The sequence below is a fragment of the Chaetodon auriga genome, chromosome 8 (genome assembly GCF_051107435.1).
Source record: "Chaetodon auriga isolate fChaAug3 chromosome 8, fChaAug3.hap1, whole genome shotgun sequence".
NCBI classification, from domain to species: Eukaryota; Metazoa; Chordata; class Actinopteri; order Chaetodontiformes; family Chaetodontidae; genus Chaetodon; species Chaetodon auriga.
In genome coordinates, this window is record NC_135081.1 from 7,620,209 (window position 1) to 7,632,746 (window position 12,538).

The 12,538-nt window shown below is 41.4% G+C and overlaps 1 protein-coding gene across 2 annotated transcripts in view; it reads left to right on the top strand.

Annotated features, from left to right (window-relative positions):
- Positions 1–7,484: 7,484 nt before the first annotated feature.
- oxr1a (oxidation resistance 1a) overlaps positions 7,485–12,538 on the top strand; it is a 152,919-nt gene continuing 147,865 nt past the window's right edge. The window contains exon 1 of one of the 2 annotated variants that reach the window (XM_076737847.1): positions 7,485–7,633. The gene's annotated coding sequence lies outside the window, so the exon portion shown is untranslated. The remainder of the gene's footprint in view (positions 7,634–12,538) is intronic. The other variant, XM_076737848.1, reaches the window with a different exon arrangement.

Sequence of the window (12,538 nt, forward strand, 5' to 3'; positions counted from 1 at the left end):
TTGTCTGAGATGCTGTACTTGTTTTAATAAACCTATTTATATATGAACAAGACGGTACCGGCGGAGAACTTCTTCATCATCTTCACTTCATTGCTGCATCATTTGTTCACAATAAATTGGCGTCACGAACAGGATGGGATGTGTTTTGGCTGCTGCTGACAGCTTCTGACGTGCTGACCTCCGCCTCGACAAGCCGGCCGGCTGGGACAGGTGAGCCTTTCTCCTGTTTTTGGGGCGCTGGTTCTCTCGTTGGGGCTGTCTGCTTGCTGATACCACACCGTAAAGGCCTGGTGTGTCTGTTATGCTGTGCTGAGGGTGTAGTTGTTCTCCGTCTTAAATTTAAGTTATGTCGCGCTGTTGGCCAGGTGGGTAAAGTTGTAAGAAAGAGAAATGAGTACTTAAAAAAATGAAGAGGAATACAAGGAAATAAAAGAGAAAGAAAGAGGAAAAGTAAAGAATAGGAAAAGAAGAGAAATAAAGGAAATAAGTTAAAAGGAAAAAGGATATAAGTGAAGAGAAATAAGTGAAGAGAAATAGGAAATAAGGAAAGCCGCTAATTTGGATAAAGCCCTCTGGGAGTCGGTTTATACCGGCCATAAAACCTGGATTCATCATTAGGATGATTTAGGTCAGTTTTATAAAAGGTAAAACTGGATTTGTAGAGGCAATTCATGTGAAGATAGTGCCCACTCGTTCATTTGTTGACTAACAATGACTGAAGCTGCTTGTCATGTGAATCTCTACATTTCATAAGGTAGCAGAAATTTAGTATAAAGAAGAAGGGAAAAGAAAAAAGAGAAAAGAGAAAAGGAGCGACTAAAAGCATGCTATTAGGAAAAGTATGAATGAGTCGACTTTGCATATGCTGTGTCTTTTGTGAGTTTGGATGACTGGTTTCTGTGCGTTAGTGTGTGTGTTTATGTGTATGTGTATACATCTGCTGTATTTGAGGACAGGAGATTTAGGAGTATAAGGAAAGATATTTTGTCTTCCTGAGTGGTTAGGTGATAACATTTCATGAGAACTTCTTCATCATCTTCACTTCATTGCTGCATCATTTGTTCACAATAGAATAAAGCCAGACCACCATGACGATTTATCCTTTAAACAGCGTCTAAGACAAAGCAAACCTCAAAAATAAACCCTGTTTAGATAGCAGGTGACTGGTGACTGGAGCCATGTAGGGAATTCATTACAGTAATTAAAAGCCCGGCTGGAACCAAAATGATGAATGTCAGGTATTGACAGGCTGGCTGGTGTGTGCGTGTGTGCGTGTGTGTGTGTGTGTGTGTGTGTGTGTGTGTGTGTGTGTGTGTGTGTGTGTGTGTGCGCGCGCGCATGTGGGTATTGTTTTTGTTTCAGGGTATCCAGAGTTGATTACAGCTAATGGCACAGGGCCTTCTCAGCCTCTTGCTTCTGTTCCAGCTCCACATAATTAGGACTGAAAGAAGGATGGTCTAATCAGACAACTGTAGCTTCACTCTACAGTTTGTGAATGCCACTCAAACAGCAGTCACTCGGCCCCTGACTTCTGTCAGTCTGAAAAGCGATGAAGAAAACACAGGTCTGTTGCCGTCTGCCTCCTCTGGGAAATCAAAGACAACTCATTCCATCAAAGATTTAGACTTAATAACACGATCCGCCACAGTCACAGAAAAAAAACTTGGGTGATGTATGACTGCCAGACTAAAGGTTGGTATTTGTAGTTTGTCCCTTGGATTACCGGTGCTGGGTCTAAGGCTTTACACATCTCTTGTTGACAAAGCTCTAAATCAAACCCACAGAATCCAGCAGTGATTGAACCCTGAGATCGTCAGATATGACCTGCAATGCTTTCATATGATTGTTTTCTTTTGAAATAGGCATTGCCTCTATTTTCTTGTGATGAATTCTGATTAAAACAAAAAACAAAAAACTACAATATTCCTTCAATGTCTGTTCAGGGATTTAAGGTGCACTTGCTGTCCTGTTTTATTTACAATGACCTTTATATAGTGAGTAATACAATTTAAATCATCTTTGGCATCAGGGTAATCCCTAAATACTGCTATAATATTCCTTTTGCGTATAGTTCTGTGTGGTGTTCAGGGGTAATCTGTTCGTAATAAACGCAGTGTTGTACTTTCTGTTTGTTTGGGATTAGCATGATGTTACCATGGCCTTTAGCGCCCACAAAACAAGAAGAAACTGCTCTTTACAGTTTATTGCTTTGTACACGCTGCTATTCTAATTAGATATTGCTCATAAACAACATCTGCCCTTAAGCCACATGTTACGTCTTCACACTCGTCTTGCACAGAGATGAACCGCCATTCCTTCAAAATTACCAGGTCACCTTGGCACCATCTTTGCCATTTGTGCCATGTCTGGAGGCAGCAGCCATTTTTAAAGTGTTGCTTCAACCCCTCAACCCTGACATTCAGCGGTCTCACACAATGCATTCATCCCTAGTTACAGGGCACCCTTCCCAAACAACAGATATAGGATAGGACAGCCAATAAAAATGGAGAGCAGAGCAGAGTCTGAGTGCAAATAATAACCTATTATTTTGACATTTCTCACATGCCTCTGCTCCCATATTGTCCCTCGCCAGTTCTTTCCCAAGCAAAGCTCCTCACATTGGCTCTCTGCTTGATCTCAAACCCTGAAAATTGATTCCTTAAAAAAAAAAAAATTAAAAATCACATCACACTGAGGCATCAACACACACACACACACACACACACACACACACACACACACAGGAGACTTTACCACATGAGATCAAATCGTAATTGAGATAGCATAGCAGGTGGATAAAAAGGCTATTTCCTGTTTGTCTCATCCGTTTTATCACACAGAGCAGGCTAACCATCTGTATCACTGAAGGCCATCACCAAATTCTACCGGGGCATTAATATCTCATAACATGTTGGCTTGTCTTTATTAAATCCTCCTGACTGAATGGTGGGAAGATGCTACAATACACCAGCTGAAAGGGAAATCCTGTGGTAAACAGTAGCTGTGTCTTTTTAAGCCGCTAGAGCCACACGCCTCTGGGAACGGCAGTGAAAGTTGGTTTGTCAGTCCACTACTTTGGTCCAGACTGAAATATCTCAAAAGATTGTGGATGCGTTGCCGTGAAATTTTATGAAAATGTTTGTGGTGCTCAGAGGATGAATCCCAATAGCTTTGGTGATCCTCTGACTTTCCTTTACTGCCATCAAGAGGTTAACATTTGTGGTTTGTTAGTGAAGTTACTTGATAACAATGGGTAGCTTTCCATAAGATTTCATACAGATATTCAGGATGAATCATCAGCTAGCACCATCATCAGGTCAACATTTTAATTTACTTTTGGTTTATGACCAAATACTTGCAAGACTAATGACATTCAAATCAATATCAGCTGTCTTCAGTATTTATTGTTAATTGGCAAATGTTAGAATGCTAACAAGCTAAATAACAGGGTGAGTGCACAACATTATACCTGTTGATGACACAATCAAGTTGTATTTTTCAGACCATAATTTCCAGCAGTTAAATGGGAAAACAAAACATTCATGTCTGCCTTTGACTTGTAATTCCAGGCTTAAGACATGGGACACAATATCTCCCACTCCCACAGAACCACAGAAGTGTTGACACACCGCTGACATCATGAAGGCAAATATATATCAGCATAATGTTTTAGTCATGGCACCTCTTTCCTTTTGGCCACAATAACTGAGGGCCAAGCTACTCTGGAAAGTGCAAGGAGGTTCCCTCACTGGTCCTGATTGCTACATAGACAGTATTTTGTCCAGTGTCTGAATCAGAGCATAGGTAGCATTTCCTCATCACTGATGGACACCTTTAAACGTTCTTTGTCAATGTTTGCTGCACAGCCTCTCTACAAATCCACTATCCAACAAGAGCAGTTTATCCAAAATGGAGTCTGCTTTTTCCATGTTGTTGCAACCCTAAATGAACACTTTATGTAAAGCAAGATGCGCATCTATTGTATCCCACCAAGAGACTTAAAGTCATGTTAAGTTTCCATTGTAACTATTCCACTGAGCTTTTCGTAACCTTACAAAATGTCCTGCAAGTAATTTAACTCAGACTCACTCAGATGAGAAATTCAACAGTGCTTACTGCCTCTCAATAAGTCTCAAGCCAAATTAATTTGCAAGACTGTTTACAGTTTATGATGGGTGTGAGAAAAATCACACAAGCACATACACACACACTAAATGTTACTACTGCGATGAAGTGGCTCTTTAATTTCTGATGAATGGATTCTCTGATCCATGAAAAACAAAAGTGCATTATGTGTTTGTGGAGTGAAGAATATCTAATATCTTGATGGGCATTTTTCTGTTCTTTGTATGATTTGGTGTGAAAAGGTATACAGAGGCCCCTCCTTTGACAAAGCAAGCTATTTCTCAGGAAATGCACTGTCTCCTTCATTTATTTATGAGTGAGCTCTGGGGCGTTCAGGAGGGTAGGCATCACAGGCATCACTCTTCAGTCCTCAGACTCCATGTGGCGCTCATCGATTTTCGCCCCTCGCTGCTGAAGTGCACCATCAATCAATACAGTAACAAGTCTTCATTTATATTTGAGAAATGCAGTTTCCAACTCAGTGGGCACGAAGTCTTGGTGTTGTCAGTGTAGTTGAGAGGGACACTGGTCTTCATTTGGCCTTGGGCCTCATCTAACCAACAACATGTACATGACTGTACATCACCATCATGACAAACTGTAACAAAACATACAGTATAAATAGTAAATGCAAGCCCAACCATGAACAGCAACATTTAAAATGCATGGTTTTCACATGGACGTATGGATGATCTTCTGCAACCTTGCGTCCCAACACTGAACCAGTTTGATATCTATGTTTTGCTTTCTCCGTTACACTCACAATGACAACTTTATAGTGCACGAGGCCAACCCCCTGGACAGCAAGCAGTGGTTTATATGAGGCTGTGTTCTCACAAGGCCTCACGTTTAATGTAAAGCAACAGCCCAAGGTGTCCTCAATTCATCACTGCCAGGATTTTCATTTTGTGGGCCTATACAGACATACTCTGGCAGAGTAAAACTATTTGCTGGCGGTAATAACTTTCACAAGGATGTTACCTTTAATCCAGATATAATAGGTCATAAAGCCTCTCTCCATGAGCTGATAGTGTGCCATTTGGCCAAGTGGATGTTGCGTAATTTAGGAACTGACTCTTGCCACTGATAATAAATAAGCATATGTGTCTGAGTAGCTCAGACAGTTATAAATTATTGTCGACCTATCATTTCATATTAGGCATCAAATATTTTCCTTTAATTGTGTCATAGATCATACCTCAAAAAGTCACACACCCTCTTTCTGTGGTATGAAATCAGGCAGCCCATGCTGTCAGTGCTGGAGAAGATGCAGTCTACAGCCTAAGGATGTGTTGCTGAAGTGGTTAGTAGAATGTTTATGCCTTTTTCAAACGTGTGAAAATTAAATAAAATTAGTTATGATTAACTTAATAGCATTTTGGGAACTATAGGCATATTTTGCCTTCCAAGATATTGACCTGATATTGACCTGTACCGGCTGAAGTCAGTAGCCTTTCCTCAGTCCTGTTGTTTAGCCCTCTGGCTTGCTAGCTGGTTGTGACTTGTGATAGCATATGATCCTATCTAATATTAGTAAAGGAGAGCTGTATGAATCTTATGGCAGTGAGCTGCTTTTTAAAACCATTATAACAGGTCGTAGGTAGCAAAACACAGGTAGAATTTAAAAATCTGCAGCAAAGGAGAATCTCCTCGTTCTTCTACAAGAAAAAACAGAAAGCCACTGCCCTGTCCTCAGTCAAGAGGTTGACAGTGCAAGAGGGAAGTTGTCCTAGGTGACATTTATAGTGATGAGTTAGTTGTCCTCCATGGAAATGTATGTAGGTTTAATCGAAAGATTTGTTCCCCATTCATATGACTATTTCAGAGCAATCAAGGGATATTGACGATGATGATTATGATCAGGCAGTAACAGTAGCTGATTTGTGTAGAGCAGGTAAAGACGAGTGAATTGCCTAATGACAACAACAACAACAACAACAACAACAACAACATAATAATGTTATGTCTGTTTCAAGAAAAGGGCCAGCAATGTATAAGCTAGTGCAGAAGTGAGTGAATAAGTATGATTTTGAAGCATAACACCACAAATAATTGACGTGAAAATTTTAAAATCAATACAGTATTTATCCTAATATGAAGTGTGAGATTACTGAGCTAACAATCCCCCAAAAGTTGTTGACAGTGCCCTTTCACACACTATATCATTATAATATACCAATATAATAACTGTACATATGCCGTGTGTTTAACAGGTCTTGAAACAGTCAGCTGACTGCTCCTTTTTACCCTGGACTATGTTGTTTATTTCCAAAATAGTCCTAAAGGGACTTAAAGTTAAGCTGTTATTTGTGAGCCATCCTTTTAACATCACAGGATTTCATGTTTATTGACTAAACATTAAATCTGTCACAGAGGCGACAAATGTCATAGGCAATCCGATAAAAAGTACAAATGCAGTGAGTTAAATAATTCACTTTGTGAAAATGATGAAAAATAAATAAATTCTGCGGGTCAAGGTTCACTAACATCTCATGTCGAGGACTCGGTGGCTGTGGTTCGCTTTTCTTCATGGCAGTTTTCTGGTCTGGATTGTTGTGATTGTAGGTCAGTCCTGTTAACTGTGCATCTCTGCTTTTGTGATGGAATGTTGACGCTCAGCCTCCTCACTGTGATTGATATGTGCTATCTGCATGGACCTCCTTAAATTGACAGAGCAAGATCTTAGAAGATACCGACCTTCTCTTTTTATAAAACCAGTTCTTGGTCCCTGTCTTCCTCTGAGAAAGGCTCTGAAACAGCTTTTAGACCAGATCATCAAGATGAGTCACCCTCACAGGATCTGTTCTGAACTTTCCAAAACTGCAAATTTGCTCTGACGTACCCTGGACTTCATTTTGTTTTCAAGTGTTTTAAATATGAAAGCTCTATCAGGCCCAGTGTGTACATGCTGTGTGAGAATGCTGTACATTTATGTGGCTCTATATTTACTCTACACTGCCACTTGGCCACGTCCCTGCTCTAACAGAAATGAGGTATCTAAAGAAATGATCCAGTATATTCCAACCTCCAGCATAGACTGTTTATGTTTCAGCATGAAATTAAACCTTTAATGCTGCACATCTGTACAGGAGGGTGAGGCATCATCATGTCTCCCCCCTCCTGCTCTTTCACTATCTTTCACTATCTTTCCACGTACTAGTTGCACCTTTCTTTCCATTCTGTACTGCAAGTCCTGCATCATTTTCATCCCCGCGGTGCATCCCAGGTTGGCACCTCTCCCTCGTCCTCCTCCTCCTCCTCCTCCTTCCTCTCTCCCCCCCTCCGCCTGGCCGGGACGCCTGCTTGGTATGGTCCGCTCCTCCCCTACCCTACGTCTCAGCGATGGTAGTTTCTATTGGGAGAAGGTCAAATGACTCCGCATGTCTGCCTCTGTGTACATTCCCGCGATGGTGCACGCCTGATGAAGAGACACTTCTAACACCACATCGTTTGTCCGAGCGTATTTGCGCGCATCCGAAGCAGCTCCTCGCGGTATGTCCTTCTGAAAGTAAGTGCTGATGTGCATCGGCGTGTTTGGTATTTCCGAAACGATTCACCTGGCTTATGTGTTGATATGGCCGGATTAGTCGTTTCCTTATAAAGGTTTAATGTTTTGTAAAGTGTAGTGTTTCCGTACAGCTGCTGCAGCCCTGCAGCCCGGGTGGTTTAAAAATAGTAGTTTTCAGACGCAGCTTCTTACGACGCTTCCAGGCGCTGCAGGTGAAATTCAGGTGAAGGGTCGCTTTAGTTCTTCACCTCTGCACGCTGCTCATGTCGCTCAATGAGTTACTAGTATTACTATCAAGAGGTGGTTTATGTCTCTTTTACCTTTACTAGCATTACTGGTGACGTGTATCGGCCATTTCTCTGTCCTGGAATACATTTTTGAAGCTTAGTGAATAAATATTCCTGCAAAAGTAGGTTGGGACTCCCTGCAGGAACGATATTTAGAAGTACCACAGGAGAAGGGCAGTAAGGTCACCTTAGACCTTTGACACAATATCATAGAGGTGAAAGAAAATCCTAAAAATGTTAATAGAAGTACTAGCAATCAAATTAAGGCCGATATAAACTAAGAAATGTGGATATAAAATGTTTTTGGTTTTTTTTTGTTTTTTTTTAAGTTCAGTCGTTTGTTTAAGTGAGTTGATGAATGGATGTTTACTTTCTTTACTGTAAGTGGCATCTGAGGTCAGTGTTGATGTGGGGGTGTGGAAAGTTCACTCCTCAGCAACTAGAGAGCTCTGAGGAAGGGAGGCTTAATGAAGTGAGTCATCAGAGTCGGCCCAAAACTCCCCCCTGCAGAGTAGCATGTAGCTAAGCCTATTACACCATTGCATAATGCAATAAGGTATAGCCTCATAAGGTGCACAGTGAGCTGCCTCCAGGGTACCGTGGTGGGGGAGCCTGTATATTGTCCAGGCTCCTTAAGCTCTTATTATACATCTTAATGAAACATATCAGTCCAGAGCGGGGTCAGCATGTTTAGGTACTGTATTACTGTCCAGAGATTCACGGCACTTTGCTGATGCACCCTGTAGTTTGTTCAAGGTCGATTCAAAGTGTCAAAGAAGTTGAAGTGTTACAAGTCACACAGATGAAAATGTGTCACAATATGACTCGTTTTGTGATGATGATGGCTGGTGTTGTTTTACTTGGTCCACGTTAGTCATACAGCATTGACGTTTTTCATGATTATGACCAACAAGGGCTGCAACTAACAACTATTTTGGTAATCAGTTAACCTGCCGATTGTTTCTTCAATTAGTCAGTGACTCAAAACACAAAAACTGTAATTTAATTTCATCATTGCATTCTAAAAACAAAATGTTGTTCCAATTTAATGATATGAGGACAAATAATAGGCCTATGTGTGTGCTATCCAGCATGTGCACAAGATATATGATCTTTGTTTTAATAAACTGCACAGCAAAAAGTAAGTGGAAAGTAAGTTGCCTTCTACTGAGTACAGCCGCTCAGATAGTGTTGAGGCACCAGATGCACAGGTAGGACTTTGCTGGCCTGTCCCAGGTGGGATATCTATCCATCCATCCCAGCCTTCCACCAAGTAACCACCATATAATGGACTTACTTTCTTGGTAAGCGGCCTCTCACCAAAGTATGCAAGGTCTTCATCCCTCACTTGGCTGTTGAGATCCTCTGCTTCCCGTTGTCTGTTCTCCTCTTCTCTGCTGTTTTAAAATCGAGTGAGTCCAGTAAAGAGACAGGAGTTGTCGGTTCAGCGGCTGTAGTAATGGTGGAGGAGGCACTGGCTCGGCCACTGCTGTGCTGCTGCCCGTCCATCTCCCTTCTCACTCCAAATGCCAATGTTTGCACTTTGGTTTGTACATTCAGGACTTTGTCAGGTGTAAGAAACTTAAGTCTTTTGAACCTCAGGCCCAGCACAGTGGACAGGAAGACTGTGACCGGTGCTGTGGCTGAGAGAAGTCTCCTTCTTCTATTACTGTTGCAGCTGCTCTGTCGCAGGAAGTTGGAAAGCCTGAGCTGGGAACAGACTTGATCACAAGTTGTAAGGTCAGGCTAATGAAGTGCACAGAGGACCGCCCATTCTTTTCCTCCAGTATGTTTGTCCCAGCCAAAACGTGGCGCTCCCCCAACCACTCTGCATTGTTGGATGTCATGTCTGTCCTGAGGTAGCATGGTGGTAAGGCAAACTCCATGTCCCAGTCATATTAGATGTAACAGCATGTGATGTCAAGGCTTCAGTGGCTACACTTGGCTATATATCTGTGGTGAGAGTCATTTTGCTGTTGTTGTTTTTTTGCAGTCTTTACTTCCTGGAATGTCTCTCAATATTTTCTCTCAATCAGTTTAATAAAATGGGTCCTTGAGGAAGAGTGTAACCAGGGTGGAGACTGTTGATCATTGCTCTGAAGTCTTCAGCTTCAACCATCGATAGCGGCCTCATGTCAGTGACAGGCATGTTTAGGGACGCTATCTGTCAAAACAGCTGCTTGCTGTGGTGTGCATGGTGCTTTATTCTCTATCAAGTAGGCATGGTGACTTGCTTTCTTCTATAATCTGGAGGATAGTGTAGTGTGCATAATAGCACATTTTACATAAAACAATACATGCTTTGTGTTTTTTTTTTTAATTATTTTTTTTTTTGGGGGGGGGGGGGTTCAGCCTTTATGATAGAAAGACAGCTGAAGGCATGACAGGGAAGGGGGCAGAGAGAGAGGGGATGACACACAGCAAATGAGCCGCAGGTGGGAGTTGAACCTGTGGCCACTGCAGAGGACTGACAGCCTCAATACATGGGGTGCACACCCTACCAGCTGAGCTGTAGGGGTGCCCAATACATGTCTTGTTTTAGTTAAAAATTGCTCACAGTGTGTTCCCAAGGTTAACTGCTCTATCCATACAGAATGGAAATAGCACAAGCAGTGCAAACATACAGCATAGTGCATAATTCTCTAGTTTCTGAAACAAAGCACAAAGAAACAAACACATACTGTACAAATCTGTGCGTTGTTGCTGATAGGCAGCATTAAATAAAAGGACTGCACAATCAGATGCGAATACTAAAAGTCAACTGTTGCAATCACCACTATTGCTACAGTATCACAATGAAAACAAAGGAACTGTGTATACAGATGAAGCTTGCAAGGCTAACCAGTTAGCTTAACACTTAGGGAGGCAAATTTAAAGTGCATTTCAGTGCTCCCATACTATAGATGATTTTGTTTGCCAAGTTTCAAATGTGTGTTTTGTATCTTGAAAGTCTGTAGCTAGTGTTGAGACATAGCATGCATAAAAACAAAGACCTAACGAATCGATAAAGAAATTGATTGCCAACTACAGTTTTTGACTCTGTAATATGGAATTCTGACTTGAAAAGTGATCCAGCAGTTAATAGATTGTCAAAATAGCTGCTGAGCAATTTTCTTTTCATCAACTAGTAAATTAAGGGACTAATTGTTTCAGCTCTAAGTCATTTCCCTCACCGTCTTGTAGTCATCAAATGGAAATTTGGACTAATCTTATAAATTAGAACCAGCCATGTTAGAGAAAACAAGAACTATCCCCTGTCTCACTACTGTAAAAGACGGCCGTCACACACACACACACACACACACACACACACACACACACACACACACTTTGAATGATGACTCTCATGATCAAATTATGCATGGTCCTGCTGGCTTTGATTAATCCTTCACCTTGCCATCGTCAGTGTGTGCATGCTGTTGCCAATTGATTACTGCCTTGAGATTCATGTTGATCAAACTGAACTGTATTCACTTAGTAGAAAAGATTTTTACATGCCATTTTAAAAAGAAACAAATTCAATTAGTTGACTTCTAATAAAAGCATATTTCAAGTAAATCAAGCTGTGCTTTCGTGCTTTTGATGCTTTGTTTTCATGCCGATAAGCTGAAGCTGTACGAGATGAGGCTTGATGCTTATCAAGATGGCTGCGACAGAATTCAGTATCTCTCAGATTCATCTGTGAGAGGCTCTAAAGCCAGCTGCAACTACCTCATCTATCTCTTCAACCTCATTAATGCACACACACGCAGGTAGAGGTGAGGACCTCTGTGCTACCCTGAGGAGCACAGACAAACAAGGAATTACTGACATCAGATCTGACTTGTTGCCAGGCAGAGTGTTTTCCTGAAAACATGCTTGGTGAAAAAATTGTGTTAAGCTACTGCTATTTTTATACTCAATGGGGTGTTTCCTTTGACAGTATCGAGTAAAAACTGCTTTTACATTGAGCTGACACCATTTGACCTTCCATTATATGACGGTAAATCGGTAGTTCTGCATAACCTTGAGTGACTCTTTGTAGATATTATAAGTGGTTCCATTGGGAGTCTGTGGTTTGGAAGTACTGCTGTTTTATGTAAAAATGACTGATCCTGGAATAAGTCTCTCCCTGAGTCATTAATGCTTCTCATTTGTTCTATAATAGTGCCATGTAGCCAGTGAGACATTGTTATTGTATGTATTGGTAATACATGTGGTTCTTTGAGAGCTCTTAATCAAACGGAGCAGAGGGAGCCGCCATCGCTGGTGGAGACAGAGCCTTAAATGTGGCTTTGTAACTGGTTGGTGCTAATCCATGTTCAAACCCTACTTAAACTCACAGAAGTTGTTGCAACGAAAAAGAATAAAGCAGTGTTTGAGGCTAAGTGATGCTGTCCGGTGCCACATGAGAATGATAATCTTCAGCCATAAATCTCTAAAAGAGGGTTCTGTCTGCAGTCAACATCACATTCCCTCTGATGATTGGCCAAAGTTTTGACTCTTTGAAGCACTTTGATCAGGCATCATGAGAACCTTTTAGTTCAGTGTCGTAATGTGCTATTTTACAGGCCAAAAAAAGGTATGTAGCATAAACACTGCTCGATACGTGAAATGATCAGCCGCAGCATTCTTAATA